This window comes from Zootoca vivipara, chromosome Z2 (assembly GCF_965207765.1).
Source record: "Zootoca vivipara chromosome Z2, rZooViv2.hap1.1, whole genome shotgun sequence".
Lineage (NCBI taxonomy): Eukaryota > Metazoa > Chordata > Lepidosauria > Squamata > Lacertidae > Zootoca > Zootoca vivipara.
In genome coordinates, this window is record NC_142585.1 from 6,901,753 (window position 1) to 6,918,476 (window position 16,724).

Here is a 16,724-nt window from a genome sequence, read left to right on the forward strand (position 1 = left end):
GGGCAATCCTTTGTCTTGGATGGAGGGGAGGTTGTAGTCTCCATCTGCCCCTCCCCAAACTGGAGTATCCCGTTAAAGGGATTTGGGAGGAGTGTTCCTGTCCATGTGCCCAGGCGGGGTCACGGCCGAAGGTGGTCACCCTATTTTATGTAAGTCTTAGGAACCTCTGCCTGGATTGACCACGCGTCACTTACAGTGGGCGGGCTGGAAGTATTTTGATTGTCCCATGCCCAAGCCAAACCTCTTTCATCTGCATTTAATAAAGTTGTGGGCTGTTTTGATCCAAACCAGTCTTAGTGGTCTCTCATTTATGTGGGTTGGAGGACTTGGGAGCATGACACCTGGACCTGCAAGGAGCTCATAGTTTGCCTCCTACCCATTTTATCTCCACAACAGTTCTGTGAAGCAGGTTAGACTGAGAGTGAAAAACGGGCCAAAGATCATCCAGTGAGCTCCCCAGCTTTGAGTCCTGGCCTCCCAGGTCCTAATCCAACCTTCTAACCACCACACCACACTGGCTCTCCATAGGAGGTCTTACACCAAGATAAACCATTGGTCTATCCATCCCAGCATTGTCCATCTATGGTTTGGGACAAGGACATTTCCAGGCTTACCTGGAGATTCTGTAGTTTGAACCTGGGATCTTCTGCATGCATGCAAATCAGACACTTCAACACTTAGCTACAGCCCTTCCCCTAGGAACCAATAGGACTACAAAGTATATCACCACAATGGGGAAGAGTGTGACCATATAATCTAGATGCCTGCTCAATCAGCTGCTCAGGTGCTAAATATTGATGAACAACTTTCTTTTCTTATGGTCCTTAAACCAGTTTCTGACTGACAAACCTTCAAACAGAAGACTCTTTCAAATAAAGAACTATATTCACACAGCTCTTCAGATACTATTCTCTGTAAAGTAGGACATGGGGCCACCTAAAATTAACCCTGATGGATCAGACCAAAGTCTATCTAGTCTGGTATCCCATTTTAACAGTAGCTAAGCAGATGCTTGCAAGAACCCTACAACCAGGTTGTAAAAGCAGTGGCCTTCTTTCACTGCTTTCCCCAGTAGCTATTATCTTCAACCTCAAGAGACCAATAAGTAGAATATGATGAATTGATTTGCCAGATGAAGGACCAGAAAATAGGGACTTTCTTTGGTAACCAGGAGCTTTAAAGCTTCTTAATAATGTCCCCAGTTCTAATGTAATGGGAATCCTGCAGGGTTCACAAGCTTTATGGGTAAATGGATTTATGGATAAATGGCTAGTTTCCTTGGCTGGATTCCTACTGTTGACAAAGTTTCATGCCCTCTGCATCCTTATCACCAAAGAATTCTTTTTGACTGCATTGTTCTTCATATATCATCACCTTGCAATGGTACCCCAGGGAGATGGCTGTAGGATAGCACACATGGCCACTCAGTGAGGAAATGTCTACTTTTTTCAGACATGGCTATACAAAGCAGTTCTCTATGCCATTTTAAACAAGGCCATGGAAAATATTCATCTCTTTTCCCCGTCTTCCCCCTCCACTCCTCCTTCTCCTCCTCTCCACCAGTGTGTAATGACTGATGCTAGCTCAGTGTGTTCTAGAGAAACTAACAACCAAACACCCTCCCCTACTGGGTGGATTCCGTTTGGAGTTAAGGAAAGGGCACCTCAGATGCCATGCAAATTAGAGTTGTTCCCAGCATGTGAAGCCAGACATGCAGAGTCATTCTTCCTTGGATGGTGCTGGTCAATTAGGTCTTTTTATGTTTGTTCTGTAACTTTCTCAAATGGCGAGAGAGAGAGAAAGAAAGAAAGAGGAGGCAGGAGCAGGGAACGACATGAATTGCTGGGAGAGGCAGCAAAGGAAACCTGATTCAATTTCAGAATGGAAGGCATCAGGTTAATGCCAAACCGCAGGTGATGTGGGGCAGCCATGAATTCCAGACATGTTTTTCTTTGGTTAAAAGCAGATTATTATTATTATTATTATTATTATTATTATTATTATTATTATTATTTGGGGGGAGAGATTTGGAATGGGAAGGTGGGTTTAATGTAGAGGTGGGGAAAACCCTATTCAGCTAGAAGCTCACATTCCTTTCTGGACAAATTTCTGAGGGCCAGGCCAGGAGGCAAAAGCAAGAGGAACAATGTATGCAATTTTCTACCTTTCTATGGGAGGGTTGCTTCTACTGCGGGTCAGGGCTGCTGATTCTTCTAGACTTGTCAGCTGCCTTCGACATGGTTGATTATGAGCTTTTAGACCACCGACTTGCCGACGTGGGGATTCAGGGCACAGTCCAACAATGGCTGCATTCCTTTATCTCAGGTCGGGGACAGAGGGTGGCACTAGGGAGGGGGTTGTCGCCGCGGCACTCCTTGGCGTGTGGAGTCCTGCAAGGTGCAATCCTTTCCCCGATGCTTTTCAATATCTTCATAAGCCCCTCACCCAGATTGTCCGGAGTTTTGGGCTGGGTTGTCATCAATATGCTGATGACACCCAGATTTATCTGTTGATGGATGGCTGTCCTGCCTTGGCCCCGGACACATTGACCAAGTGCTTGAAAGCTGTGGCTGGATGGCTACGTGGGAGTCGGCTGAAGCTAAATCCTTCGAAGACAGAGGTCCTCTGGCTGGGGCGGGATGACATGGGGCGGGGGGACCAACTTCCATCTTTCTCTGGGGCTCAATTAGTGTCAGCCCCTTCTGTCAAGAGCTTGGGTGTAACCTTGGATGCCTCCCTTTCCATGGAGGCGCAGGTTGCAACCACAGCTAAAGTGGCATTTTTGCATCTCCGCTGCATTAACAGTTGATCCCCTACCTTTTTTAGCCTGACCTGGCCACAGTGATCCATGCGATGGTCACCTCTAGGCTTGATTATTGTAACTCGCTCTACGTGGGGCTGCCCTTGAAACTGACCCAGAAACTCCAGCGGGTGCAGAATGCCGCGGTGAGACTCCTTACGGAGTCCTCGCCATGGGATCACATTCATCCAGTGTTTTACCAGCTTCACTGGCTCCCGGTGGAGTACAGGGTCAGGTTTAAGGTGCTGGTTTTGACCTTTAAAGCCTTAGGCGGCTTAGGACCCTTGTCCCTGCGGGACCGCCTCTCCTGATATGCCCCACAGAGGACATTAAGGTCCACAAATAATAACATACTGGAGATCCCGAGCCACAAGGTGGTTAGACTGGCCTCGACCAGGACCAGGGCATTCTCAGTAATAGCCCCTACCTGGTGGAATGCTCTCTTTCAGGAGACTAGGGCTCAGCGGGAGTTGTCATCTTTTCGTAGGGCCTGCAAGACAGAGCTGTTCCGCTTGGCCTTTGGAACCCTCCCCTAAAGTTTTATCCTACAGATATTTAAATGAGGTTCCACTGGTAGATTCCCATTTTAAAATTGAATTTTAACATTGTATTTAATCTGTATTTTAATTGAATTATTTCTTTTATGCTTGTTTTGATATTTTTGTTGTTAGCCACCCTGAGCTAACTTGACTGGGAAGGGCGGGGTATAAATAAAATTATTATCATTATCATTATTATTGATGCTTGCATGCACCTCAGTCCTCCATCCAGGCAAGTGAGAGGCACTGAAGCTCCCTGGTTGACTTTGGAGTTGTAACTGTCTCTTAGCCTAACTTATGGGTAAGGTGTGAGGATAAAATGAAGAGGGGTGTACCATGCACTCATCGGAGGAAAAGTCGGCCATATACAATGCTATTTTTCTAGAAAAAGAGGTGCCAGAAGTCACCATGAATTCCTCCCTTGTTCTTTTATAATGGTGAATTCCAGTGAGTTCCATCTAAAAAAATGCCCTGGCAATATATATCATATCTAAATAAATAAGCATGTCGAACCCCCATCTTCTCCAGGATAAACATATCTGGTTCCGTCAACATTTTCTCATCCCTATAGGACTTCATTTTCTAAATCCTTGGCAATTTTCAGTGTCCTCCTCTAAATAATGAAAATGGCACTATGCCAAGGCTTTCCTCCCCTACCCCTTGACCATTCTACATCAGTGAATAAGAAAATAAATTGCATTCAACAAAAAGTATTAAAAGGGAAAGATTTTTTGTGAAAAATAAATAAATCACAAATTGCTGCAGAAATGTGGATAACCAAATTCAAGAGTGGGAGAATTAAGAGAGAGAGAGAGAGAGAGAGAGAGAGAGAGAGAGAGAGAGAGAGAGAGAGAGATGAGATTGCTGGATTTATTCATCCCTAGGGTTCAAGCCATGCTTTTCATGTTTACTGCTGCCATCACCCCTGACCATTGAACATGCTGGTTGGAGCTGATGGGAATTGGAGCCTGACAACAACTGAGGATTCCCCCATCGCAATCTATGGCCAGATATTTTGTCTCTTGATATGGCAGAAGCCTTCAGGGATGCAACCCACCCTCCAGCAGCTGTATACTCTGAGGAACTCGGTGCTATGTGTTTGATTGGTATGTATAGATTAGCTGTTTCGGATAGTACTGTACATATTTCTGCAGTACCACAGGTGTGGTATGCAAAGCTTTTGAAATATCAGCAGTATTTTCTCTAAATACTCTCTTTCTAATGCAGCAAAGATTTTCTGCCTTTTTCTGCATCATTCCCTCCACCCTACTCCCTACAGATGGCTTCAGCTTCTTTTCTTAAGCTAACACAATTGAGCATCTGCACGCCTATAAAAGTTGGGTTGGCAGGTGCTGGGCTGTCTGTCTGTGTATGCCTTTTACAGAACTGAGACACAGGAATGAGGACAAATGTTATTAACATTATTGTTAAAAAAAGGAGGGAGAGAAGATGTTTGATTCACTAAAATAATTTCCACTTCTTAGAGCTTTCTCTGATCACAAAGTCACCCTCTATATTTCCAAGTATCTCTGAAATCTATATGGGAAATAGCATGGATCTAGAATGACAGCCAGAGGAGAACAAAGCAATTCGTCAGCAAACATCTGCTCCCATCTTGATTCATATTTACATGTTTCTGGATGTGCCCAAATCAAATCCTAATATCAGTTTCCTTTCTTTCCAAACAGTGGTTTTATGGGTGAAATCCTATTACATATAAAAATGTAAACTGGGCATGTGGGTGGGTGTCCACTTTTCTCCAAAACCACTTGACCGATTACGTTCAAATTTTGACACAACATCCAAAGCGAATATGAGAGTGACCATATACAGTTTGCGTAGACAGATGTCACACCTGGGTCATGTAAAACTACCCAAACCCCGTGTTCCAGAACTCACAAATCACCCTCAAGTGCATGCTGGGAGCACAGGAGAAGTTGCAAAACAGCATCCTCTAGTGACAGCCACACTGGTACTGCAGCTAGGAAAGCTTCCCTCTCCACAGCATCTCAGCTCGCCTTTCCAGACTGGGCCAAGTGGAGGAGGGGGCTTGCCTGGGTGGGGGTGGGGGGAGGAGGGGGCGGGATAGGTCATGGGTTGGGACAGGGTGGGGGCCAATCACAGTGATGAGCTAGGGGTGGGGGAGGAGGGGGAGGAGGAGGCATACCTCATGGGTCGGGACACGGTGGGGACAACCACAAGGATGAGCCGGGGTGGGGGGAGGAGGGGATGGGATAGCTCATGGGTCAGGATAGGGTGGGGGGAGTCACAGGGATGAGCCTGTGTAAACAGAACACTCGTAAAACATTTCAACAAAATGAAGGGGGACTCTGAAGGTGAGTGGAATCTGAGGGTCCATTTAACAGCCTGAGCCACAGCAATGCGTGGCCGGGCCAGCTAGTATTTTATAAAACAAGTACTTGAAGCTATTTCAGTTTCATTGCCTTAACTTGTAATACTCCAGCAGAAGCTGGTACCAGATTGTAAAGATGCCAGACATATATCTAAAATAAACAGCTCTGAACTTCAAAAGAGGTCACCATGGTACTTGCAGCATGGGACTACAGCAAAGAGGGGTATAAAGATTGTTGGAACAAAACCACATACTCTGCCTACTAAACACAGCAGAGGTTCAGATTCACAGAGCATTATCAAGCCTTTGAGCATAGCACAAATGGATTGCAGAATGTTTACATTACAAAAATAACTGTAGTGTCATTAACAGCATCTAAATGAAATGAAATTAAATCCGCCCACCATCTAATTACAAGGTGTGCATGCATCTTTCAACAGATGTTACTCAAAATGGGCCTACTCTTTTACACTCATGTAAAAACATATTGCCAGCTTATAATCATGGCCCTGAAAAACCTTCTATGCAAATCCAGCCTGCAACAATCAAACAACATAGAAGTGCTATAATCATGGGATACTCTTGAATAGGATTCTTCAAATTTCAACATTCTCTCCTCAAGTACTTCCCCCACTGTGCTTGTGTGCACCTTTGTTTGTGTTACCAGAAGGTCACCCAACACTGGAATTCCAAATCTCCTCTGCAAATCCCAAAGTGTCTGGCATTAAGACCAATATTGCCAGTGTGATGCCCTCTAGATTTTGTTGGACTACAACTCCCATCATCCTTGACTACTGGCTGTGCTGGCTGGGGCTGATACATACCACATAATACTGTACTCGAGAACAAAAGCTGAATGTTCTGAATGATATACCCATCAATTCTTTGAGAAGGTGACTTCCTTTGCCAGGTGGAGGAAGTGTGTGTGGGGGGGGGCATACCCATGAAAAAAACAACAGTTTGCTGTGTGGAAGGGACAGAGGCTGAGGGTGAGCTAGGGCTGAAGGAAATAAAATTTGAACAATGTCTGGAGGAGAGGTGTAGTTAGGGGAGCCCTACTGGTTCAGTCTCACTGGGTATGGAGCCTTGGAGGCACCACAACTATTATTTCGAAAGGTGTGTGAGAGATGGGGGCACACCAAATTCTGTGCTGCTGAAATTTGTGACCCCTGCCTATAGTAGTAGAGTAACAAAGGCCTACAGTGCTTGAAACTTAAAATATTGACAACAAGTTTTCAGTAAAAAAGCAAAACCAAAGTAAACTTATAAAGCTTAACATTTTTTGGAAGTGTCTGTCTTGGAGATTGGCAAGGGTTTTCTGGTTGTCTTAGTTAAATGCTACATCAGATAGCAGAACACAGAAGCAATTGCAAAGCACTGTCTGTAAAGTCTATTTCCACTGGGGTGGGCAGAGATTTTTTCATTTCATACATCATTCACAAAGCACTGCAGAGATTCTGCAAAGTCACTCGAGAGGTGTTAGGAAGTTAATGGAAAAGAAAAACTTTATTTTAGAGGGATTTCGCACCCCCTCCTCCTCTCACTTTCCATTTCCACCCCAGGAAATTTAGAGAAATGGAACCATGGGGAGTGGGGGGGGGAGGGGAATACATACTCTACTCTGATGGAAGGGGTGAGTTTGATCAGGAAGAAAGAAACCACTTTGAAACCACATCAAATAGAGAGAGTTAGCATTGGGATGAAACGGTGGTGGCACCTAGCAACATAAGAGCCCTAGTGGATCAGGCAAAGGATTTATCTAGTCCAACACTGATCTCACAGTGGCCAATCAGATGCTCAAGGGAAGCCCACAAGCAGAGTCTGTGATTCCCAGCCAACTGCATCTGACAGTGGAGGCAGAATATAGCCATCTTATACTCATGAAGAGCTACCTAGAATCATAGAATCATAGTTGGAAGAGACCACAAGGGCCATCCAGTCCAACCCCTTGCCAAGCAGGAAACACCATCAAAGCATTCTTGACATATGTCTGTCAAGCCTCTGCTTAAATACCTCCAAAGAAGGAGACTCCACCACACTTCTCGGCAGCAAATTCCACTGTCGAACAGCTCTTACTGTCAGGAAGTTCTTCCTAATGTTTAGGTGGAATCTTCTTTCTTGTAGTTTGAATCCACTGCTCCGTGTCCGCTTCTCTGGAGCAGCAGAAAACAACCTTTCACCCTCCTCTATATGACATCCTTTTATATATTTGAACATGGCTATCATATCACCCCTTAACCTTCTCTTCTCCAGGCTAAACATACCCAGTTCCCTAAGCCATTCCTCATAAGGCATTGTTTCCAGGCCTTTGACCATTTTGGTTGCCCTCCTCTGGACACGTTCCAGCTTGTCAGTATCCTTCTTGAACTGTGGTGCCCAGAACTGGACACAGTACTCCAGGTGAGGTCTGGGCACCACAGTTCAAGAAGGATACTGACAAGCTGGAACGTGTCCAGAGGAGGGCAACCAAAATGGTCAAAGGCCTGGAAACAATGCCTTATGAGGAACGACAAAGTCTACCACACTTGGGAAGACCAGAGTGATGCTAACAGCTTTGAAGTTGCTATAGAGATATAGACCGCCATCCCCATGGCAACAGGATGCTGTTTTCTATCTATTGTCTTCTCTCTGCTCTACAATGGAACCCTCCTCTTGTGCTGCATCTGCATTCTAATCTGTGTTTGCATAGTGGACACTCCTAGGGCTCATTCATATTCACATCCTTCCATAGATGACTGCAACATCAAATGACTATTTGCAGGAGTGATGGGACCCCACAGATCTCACACAGAGAGACTTTTCCTTGCCCCTCACGGGCAGATGCTTTTTCAGTGGAGTCAGTTTACACACCCAAAGGCTGATCATCAAGTGTGCAGTAATCACAGACAGCTTCCTCAAACATTGCAAAGGACACAGGTGCAAGTATCTCTAAATGCATGCACATGTTCCCCCCCTCCATGAAAGAATGTACACATGCCGATTTGTACTTCTTAATTATTGTGTATTCAGGAATGTGGACTGTACACTCAGTGAATACAGCATGTGAATACTCTCACTGAGAGCAACTGAACGGTGTATATGCATGTGGGAATGAGCCCTGTGTCTATATGTTTACACAAGAGAAGGACAGGCATGCAGGAGAGAATTTTGGACTGGAGAATGAATGACAGATGAATTGTTAAGACCCCACACACTCACACCCAGTAGCAGACAATGTGGTGAGACATCCTGTTCCCTTGGAGTCAGTTTATAGTGTAGCTACTGCTTACCAGGAGATAGAGGGGGAGGGGCTCAGAGGTGGTGAAGGAGGTGTGGTGCAAACTCATCAGCAACAGTGCCAGATTGATCCTTCCCTAATTATTAACTTCAGCATTGCTCCTTAGTCTTTGGAGGAGGTGAACAGCTGAAACTCATCCTTTGAACTTGATTCTAGAAGTCCCCCCTTTGCACACCTAGTAGATCATCTCATGCACTGATTACCTTGCTCGTTTCAACTTGTGTGCGTGCTTATACATACATATACTGTATATAGAGAGAAACACAAAACCATTTGTGAACACTCCTCTGAAACCAGCAACCTATGGCTTGCACAAACTGCCCTTTGCCTGTTGAGTTGGTAACAGGAGTGAGTTGTTGTTTTCAGATCAAACTCATAAGTAATATGGATTTTGATCTGATAATTGGGTAGCTTAAACTACTGGCTTTTCATGGGCATTTTTTAGTCTGGAAACTTTTTACCTTATGAGCAACTTCCTAACGGTCACACATGCCAGTGGCAGTTAGGGTCAAGGGCCAAAGTGGGCAAGGCAACATATTTGACTCTTTGTAGAGCAAGCTACATTTCAGTCATAAAAATTCAAACAAATGAATAGAGGTTTCTACAATACTGTCATGACTCCCTTGGCACCATCAGGTTCAGCCCTAGGATGGCAGACTATAGAGGAAGATGAGGAATGGGAGCAGGAACAGATTGGAGCCTTCCACTTCATCCTGATCCCATCTGGCTCTAGTGTAGAGATAGGGCTCTCATCTCCCTCCTCAAGTAGAGGAATTGAATGATAAGCTGAGAATTGTAGCTTTTGGAAGGGAATAGGGATCTCCCAACAACTCTCAGCATCCTTAACAAACTACAGCTCCCAGGATCCTTTGGGGGAAGCCATGACAGTTTAAAATGCTATGATGCTACTTTAAATGTATAGTGCAGCTGGGACCTATGACTTGCCTTTAAATCAAAAGTAAAGGAGGGACTCAGTAAAGCACAGGCTCATCCATGCCATTCTTAACCATGCTTTGGAGTTATTTCTTATGCATTCCATAGGCACATCTGAAATACATGTATTTTGCTAGTCAGTACATCTGGAAGTTACCAGTTGCAGCAAGGCTGTATATGCAAGAAAAATGGAGAAGGAGAGAGAATGCAATAATTCACACAATTTACAGATTCAGTTTGGCAAGTTATTTTCTGGCAGTTAATTATTCATAGACGCTCAGCAGAATTATAACACTAAGACAAATAAAAAAAGTACAATTAAGAAGCTAAATTATAAGCTTAATCATAGTCTTCAGTGGCAAAAGCAGCCTCTGATATGCATAGATTCAGGTTGAAAAATGCTGTGTTCAAGATGAATGTCATACTTTGTGTGTGTGCAGCCTCAGCTATCTTAGTTATTTCTGCCACATAAATGGCAGTCTATCACTTTATCAACTTCATTATATGTTTTTTCCCTGAGACTGCTGTTTCTCAGCATCTCCACTCCTTCGCCATCTTCAGTCTCTGAGCTGCAAAGCCCCTTCATTTGGAGAAGACTTTACCAGCCTCATTAGTGGGGCAAATTGGAACAGCTAACAGCTTGCTTCTTCATGGATCACTGCCTTGTCGTGGGGAAGGGGCTTGAATAACTCAGAGAAGCTATGAGCTATGCCGTGCAGGGTCTCCCAAGATGGACAGGTCATAGTGGAGAGTTTTGACTAAATGTGATCCACCTGGAGCAGGAACTGGCAACCCACTCCAATATCCCTGCAAAGAAAATTCCATGGACAAAGACAACCGGCATATAAAAGTTATGACGCTGGAAGATGAGCCCCTCAGGTCTGAAGGCATCCAACATGCTACTGAGGAAGGGGGGATGACAAGTACAAGTAGATTCAGAGCTGATGAAGCGGCTGGGCCAAAGCCGAAAGGTCGCTCAGTTGCCTGGAAGCAAAAGGAAAGTCCAATGTGTAAAGAAAAATATTGTATAGGAACCTGGAACGTAAGAACCATGAACTTTGGTGAGCTGAATGTGGTCAAAAACGAGATGGCAAGAATAAATAATGACATCCTGGGCATCAGTGAACTAAAATTCAGTTTGGATGACCATAATATCTACTACTGTGGGCAAGAATCCCATAAAAGAAATGAAGTGGCCCTCATAGTCAACAAAAGAGTGGCGAAAGCTGTACTGGGATGCAATCTCAAAAATGATAGAATGATCTTGATACGAATCCAAGGCAGACCTTTTAATATCAAGTAATCTGAGTTTAGGCAACAACTACAGGTGCTGAAGAAAGTGAAATTGACCAATTATATGAAGACTTACAACACCGTCTAGAAATGACACCAAAGAAGGATGTTCTTCTCACTATAGGGGATTGGAATGCTAAAGTAGGGAATCAAGAGATAGAAGGAACAACTGGTAAGTTTGGCCTTGGAGTTCAGAACGAAGCAGGGTAAAGGCTAATAGAGTTCTGTCAAGAGAACAAGCTGGTTATCACAAACACTCTTTTCCAACAACACAAGAGATGACTCTACACATGGACATCAATTCCAGCTTAAACTGAAGAAAGTAGGAAAAACCACTGGGCCAGTAAGGCACAATCTAAATCAAATCCCTTATGAATACACAGTGGAAGTGAGGAACAGGTTTAAGGATTTAGATTTGGTGGACAGAGTGCCTGAAGAATTCTGGATGGAGGCTCGTAACATTATACAGGAGGCAGCAACGAAAACCATCCCAATGAAAAGGAAATGCAAGAAAGCAAAGTGACTGTCCAATGAGGCCTTGCAAATAGCGGGGGAGAGAAGGCAGGCAAAATGTGAGGGAGATAGTGAAAGATATAGGAAATTGAATGCAGATTTCTAAAAGATAGCAAGGAGAGACAAGAGGGCCTTCTTAAAAGAGCAATGCAAAGAAATAAAGGAAAACAACAGAACGGCAAAAACCAGAGATCTGTTGAAGACAATTGGAGATATGAAAGGAACATTTTGTACAAAAATTACCATAATAATGGACAAAAGTAGAAAGGACCTAACAGAAGCAGAAGACATCAAGAAGAGGTGGCAAGAATACAGAGAGGAATTATACCAGAAAGATATGGAGATCTCGTATATCCCAGGTAGTGTGGTTGCTAAGCTTAAGCCAGACATCCTGGAGAGTGAAGTCAAATGAGCCTTAGAAAGCACTGCTAGTAACAAGGCCAGTGGTAGTGATGATATTCCAGCTGAACTATTTAAAATTCTAAAAGATGATGCTGTCAAGGTGCTACACATATGCAAGCAAGTTTAGAAAACTCAGCAGTGGCCAGAGGATTGGAGATGATCACTCTACACCCCAGTCCCCAAGAAGGGCAGTGCCAAAGAATGCTCCAACTACTGCACAATTGTGCTCATTTCACACGCTAGCAAGGTTATGCTTAAAATTCTACAATGCAGGCTTAAGCAGTATGTGGACTGAGAACTCTCCGAAGTGAAAGCTGGATTTTGAAGGGGCAGAGGAACAGAGACCAAATTGCAAACATGTGCTGGATTATGGAGAAAGCTAGAGAGTTCCAGAAAAAACATCTGCTTCATTGAAGAATTGATGCTTTTGAATTATGGTGCTGGAGGAGACTCTTGAGAGACCCATGGACTGCAAGAAGAACAAACCTATCCATTCTGAAGGAAATCAGCCCTGAGTGCTCATTGGAAGGACAGATCCTGAAGCTGAGGCTCCAATACTTTGGCCACCTCATGAGAAGAGAAGACTCCCTGGGAAAGACCTTGATATTGGGAAAGATTGAGGGCACAAGGGGATGACAGAGCATGAGATGGTTGGACAGTGTTCTCGAAGCCACCAACATGAGTCTGACCAAACTGTGGGAGGCAGTGGAAGACAGGAGTGCCTGGCATGCGCTGGTCCATGGGGTCACAAAGTGTCGGACACAACTAAACGACTAAATAACAACAGCAGCAGCTTGCTTGGAGGTGACTATTTCCTTGCTTCCTATTTCCTTCCTCTCAAATTATCTACAGTGCCAGGAAAGAATGAAACTCATCTTTGTTTCACAGACTAACAAGGGCACCACTTTGTACTTGCTGAAGACTCACTCACAGGTATCTCCTTACTTGATGACTGGGACATGCATGTGCAAATGACCCATAACAGGTGTCATGGATTGGAGGTGACTCTTTGGCGATTATTGTCTAAAATGAACTCACAATGTACAAACTCCTACTCATGTGTAGGAGGGGCTACATGCAATCAGGAGACCTGGACAACTGGGTGCCTTTATCATTCACAGCCCCCCCCCCCATTGACAAGTAATGGCCTCATGCTCTAACTTCAAACAACCTTGGGCAATATACACTATATCTATCATCACTTATTTGCACTACCTCTTCACTTGAGTTAGCAGCCATCAAGTAAAGGAAATGCATGTGTTAAACAGCCCTCAGGAATTATAAAGCGATGCCTCTGTTTGACTGTAAAACAAAAGGAAGCAATAACAACCTGCACCATTTTTTGGTATGACAAATCGTAGTAATGTCTTTCACTCAAACACTTTGTGAACAGGGCTCTTGTGTTAATTCACATACAATGCTTTTCAACTGAGGCATTTCATCACTTCATCTGTGAATCACATGCACAGTAAACTGGAATAGTACAAGTTGGGTATGATCCAGTGTCTAGTATGCAGTAAGTGCAGAAAAATCAACCCAGTGATTTGAGGTTGCTTCCTAATAGGGTGGCAACATGTCCTATCCTAGGGACCCAGGTGGCACTGTGGTTAAACCACTGAGCCTAGGGCCTGCTGATCAGAAGGTCGGCGGTTCGAATCCCCGCGACGGGGTGAGCTCCCGTTGCTTGGTCCCAGCTCCTGCCAACCTAGCAGTTCGAAAGCACGTCAAAATGCAAGTAGATAAATAGGAACCGCTACAGCGGGAAGGTAAACGGCGTTTCCATGTGCTGCTCTGGTTTGCCAGAAGCGGCTTTGTCATGCTGGCCACATGACCTGGAAGCTATAGGCCGGCTCCCTCGGCGAATAATGCGAGATGAGCGTGCAACCCCAGAGTTGGTCACGACTGGACCTAATGGTCAGGGGTCCCTTTACCTTTACCTTTATGTCCTATCCTACAACTCTGTCAGAAAACGTCCCTCTGTTTAAAGAGTTGTGCAGTCCAAACCCAATTTGAAATCAAAGAATCCCAAGAAGGGAGCCAGGGGGAGGGGCTTGAAGTTGCCCATTAAAAAGGAACATGTGGAGAGCAGACACTGAGCAGGCACACAGGTAAGCAGTTCATGGTCTTCTCTGTTACAATGTAATGTGTTCTATTTAAATCACAGCCATTATTTCTTCATGTCCAGCTACACATATAAATTGACATTTGCAAAGTTTAAGTGGATTTCTGTCCTTTTTGTCCTCTTTTTGGGGCACTCTACTTCATGATATAATTCAAACAGTATTTGCAGACACACACAACTCCGAGGAAGAACAGCGGTCTAGTGTTTTAAAATAGGGTCCCGCCGTTATGGGATGGCTCCTCCAGAGAGGCCATTATGTATCCTCTTTGTTTTAATATTCCTAGGAAGTCGTTTAAAACACAAATGCAATGGTAGGGGGGGAAGTGATTTCAAGCAGTGGCCCAACCACATCACTTGTGGATGTACAGCCATTTGGATCTTCTTCCATAGCAACTTCTCTCGCCCTTTATCTTGTCAAAATGTTTAACGATCTCTTTGGGGAGCTTTTAATTTCCTAATCCAAAATATGATCCTGTAAATTCCTTATGGTTGAGAAAATTGCATTTAAGATGAATTTGCACTTTCTTTCTTTCTTTCTTTCTTTCTTTCTTTCTTTCTTTCTTTCTTTCTTTAGAATATTGGCTTTGTTATGTCTCTTTAAGAACCAAGAACAGAAGTCCAAGCTATCTACGTCGGGATCTGCTGCCCTGTGGAACCATTGTCTGAGGCAATTGTCTCACCTTGTCTCACAGGTGGGCTGCCCCTGAAACAATATCATACCAGTCATGTCTTCCTGCAAAATACATTGGGAAGTGCAGTTTATTGAGGGTGCAAAGAGTTGTTAGGAGACCCTTTCCCCACTCCCATAGCTACAATTCTAAATGTGGTATAACAATCAATCCCTCTTCCTAAGGGATCATGGAACTGTAGCTCTGTGAGTAGAAATGAGGGGCACTTAGTGACTCTCAGCACCTTTGACAAACTATACTTCCCATGATTCTTTGAGGGTGCTTCAAAATACTCTCATAGCAATTCAAATTTATATGGTGTGAATGTAGGGTTGGTATAAGGCAGTTTCCTAAATTCCTATATACAAGTGGCTGCCACAACGAAGTCTGGTTTGAGGAACACAAATAACCTGGTCTCCCTGTGGTGCCAGGAACAATCAGGAGGAATTTCTTTTTCCCCTTCTCCTTCCCCTTCAGCCTCCAGCTCCTAGTCAACAATTCCCACTGATTGCCTAAGCCCTAAGGCAAGGGAGTGAGGATGAGCCATTGAAACTTGCTTAGCTGAGATTGGAGACAGCTCTTCCTAATAACCAACCCACAATGCAAACGTTAAATCAGAAGCTGCTACAGGAGACAGGTACAGAAGCTGGGATGTATGAAACTGCACTTACAGTGTTAGCAGTTCTCATCCCACAAGATACATGTATTTCTCTGGCAGAGATCCTGGAGGATTTGTTGTTGCCATCTTGATGCTCAATATATTTTTTGCTAGCATTGCATGGTGCTAAAGCCTGCGTTTTCATCTCTGTTTAACTAGCATGGCTCGGTCAGCCTGAGCTGAGATATCTTTTCTCACATAAACCAGATTATAGCTACATGAAGTGTAAGCTGAGACGCTTACTGAAAGCATTTAAGCATATATATATCTGCCAGAGTTAGATTTGGAGTAAGTTTGCCAGGGGAGAAAAGAGCCCACAACTAAGAGGCTCACGTGACCTATGGTGCTTGTGGTGCCTCTTAAAAGGGTTTATTAAATTTGTATAGTGCTTCCCACTAAATACACCCCAAGGTGATTTGCAAGTAAATAAATATACAATAATAAAATGATAAAAGCAGATTAAAAACAGATTTAGCAATATTATGCCACTGATGCCGCCTCAAGGTGTGATAAAACAAATGTGTATTTGATGAGTACCGAAAGGCTGACAAAGTTGGAGATGAATCAGCTTCACACTCCCCCATGCCCCAGGGACGCAGGTGGTGCTGTGGGTTAAACCACAGAACCTAGGGCTTGGTGATCAGAAAGTCGGTGGTTCAAATCCCTGTGACAGGGTGAGCTCCTTTGCTCGGTCCCAGCTCCTGCCAACCTAGCAGTTCAAAAGCACGGCAAAGTGCAAGTAGATAAATAGGTATCGCTACAGCAGGAAGGTAAACGGCATCAGAAGCTGCTTTGTCATGCTGGCCACATGACCTGGAAGCTGTACGCTGGCTCCCTCGGCCAATAATGTGAGATGAGTGCTGCAACCCCAGTTGGTCACAACTGGTCAGTGGTCCCTTTCCTTTTTACGTCCATGCCCCACCAGGGACAGCAATTCCACTGTGGGAGGAGTGATCTTTTAGTGGGGCAGTACTGTCACTGGAGCTCCCTGCCTATTGACAGATGCTTTGACTGTACTTTTCTCAGCACCAGCTAAAAACATGTTTGTTTAGGCAAGCTTTTCCAGATACTGACACAGCTTTTTGTTTCCAACTGGAACTCGCCAGAACTCAGTTCCAGCCCCTCTTAGGTGGACTCCATTGCCATTATAAAAGAACAAGTTGAGC